General features: G+C 44.4%; 1 non-coding gene across 1 annotated transcript; it reads right to left on the bottom strand.

Annotated features, from left to right (window-relative positions):
• Positions 1–1,074: 1,074 nt before the first annotated feature.
• Positions 1,075–1,146, bottom strand: trnad-guc (transfer RNA aspartic acid (anticodon GUC)). Its single transcript has one exon. It is a non-coding gene; the product is annotated as a tRNA-Asp (tRNA).
• Positions 1,147–1,729: the final 583 nt, after the last annotated feature.

Here is a 1,729-nt window from a genome sequence, read left to right as displayed (position 1 = left end):
ATATAACGCTTGCAACAAACATCCATGCATAGTGTGTTACTGCGAATGAAAATACGCGGGTCACAATTTATGATCCAAGTGTATAATGGTAAATAATTAAATAAATAAAACCGCAGGCTTTCACATCGAGTGCACCCCAATAACGTTTCATTGAAATGTCCATGTTATGTACGCCGGGCACTGATGGATGCAGGCCTAGCGATCTCTATAACAATGCCAAGCAAAGAATGTCACTGATTTACCAAAGCGGTCAGTTTTCGGGGATCCTGCGGCAGCTGGGAGAAGAAGAATCGGGCAGGTTTCAGAATCGGCGAGCGCTCGGATAAAAGGCACCGATTTCCCAGCCGCGCTTTTCTTTTCGGAACCAGCAGAAGTGCCCTCCGCACCATCCTCGGCGCTAGGACACGCCGGCCACTTTATTACCCTAAAACAGGGAGCATACACCGATCTTCAAAGCCAAACTTACCTTGCCGATTTTCGCTTAACTGCTTCTCAAACTCATCGAAATCGGACATTTTTCAGTCCGTACTAAAGACGTATTGCAAAATAAGCAGAGGTCCAACAGTAGGCCTTTGAATGGGCTACAGGCTGCATTGGGTTCTGCTGCTTTTTCTTCCGAGTCGCCTGCCCCTCCTCCCCCGAAGTCATCGGCTCTTCCTCGGTTGTATCACACACAGGTTCGGAAACATTCGATGCGCATTACCGTCCCCTCCTGCACTGGAGGGTTAAGGACAACGTGATTATATCGAACCAAAATTGAAATGTGCAAGTTGACTTTCCTAGTTATACGTCTTCATTTTTATTCTGGGTTTAACAACCATGAGTTTATGACGTATTTTACATGATTAGTTGGCGACTGGACCTTATTGTTTATATCTCTTATTAAGGATCCATCCATCCATACATCAATTATCAAAACCACACACTTACAATCCGAGTCTAGTTTCATATGCTGCGCTGCTGAGCGACCCGCAGAATATTATGCATGAGTACAAGTCACAAGCCCCGTTTCCACTAACACGGGGCCGGTTCTAGCTTGGTGCCTTTTGAGACCGAGGCAAAAAGATGCAGACTCTCCCCGTCGGGGAATCGAACCCCGGTCTCCCGCGTGACAGGCGGGGATACTCACCACTATACTAACGAGGAGATGTACGCGCACTACTTTTACATCTTCAAGATAAACAGCGGATGACTACTAACATTTGCGAGTAATCAATGACTGAGCTTCATGTCATGACCATGGTGCTCAAGAGAAGAAAAAATACATAATGTACGTCCACTGATACCAGAACAACCATATAGCTTTATACTAAGACGATGATTAAACGGAAAATTCCTTTACAAAACACTGCCACAAAATCATAGTTTCGCAATATTACATCGTGCAACGGGACACAGTGTAAGTACGTGAAGTCGGTAATTAAATCAAGAAAAAAAAGTGAGAGGAAAAGAATACTTTTCTATTATCATATTTTTCTAACTGGCCAAACTGAGTCATATTTTGATTATACACACTAACAGAAAAACAGTGCAAATCTCCGGTAGTCCGTTTCACTTGCGCTCCGCTATGGGGCAGTAACAAGCAGAGCTTAAGTGTGGAAGGAAAAAAAAAACACAGGACAGCATCAATCCCAACTTCACAAACGCCGGAGATCGAGATGCTGTAAGCATGACAATTAACATCTTTATCCAAGGGAACAGCTGCAAGACACAGATGCCGCGCCTAACA

Source organism: Brienomyrus brachyistius, unplaced genomic scaffold (assembly GCF_023856365.1).
Source record: "Brienomyrus brachyistius isolate T26 unplaced genomic scaffold, BBRACH_0.4 scaffold187, whole genome shotgun sequence".
In the NCBI taxonomy this organism is placed as follows: Eukaryota; Metazoa; Chordata; class Actinopteri; order Osteoglossiformes; family Mormyridae; genus Brienomyrus; species Brienomyrus brachyistius.
This window is presented reverse-complemented; position numbering and strand designations above follow the sequence as displayed.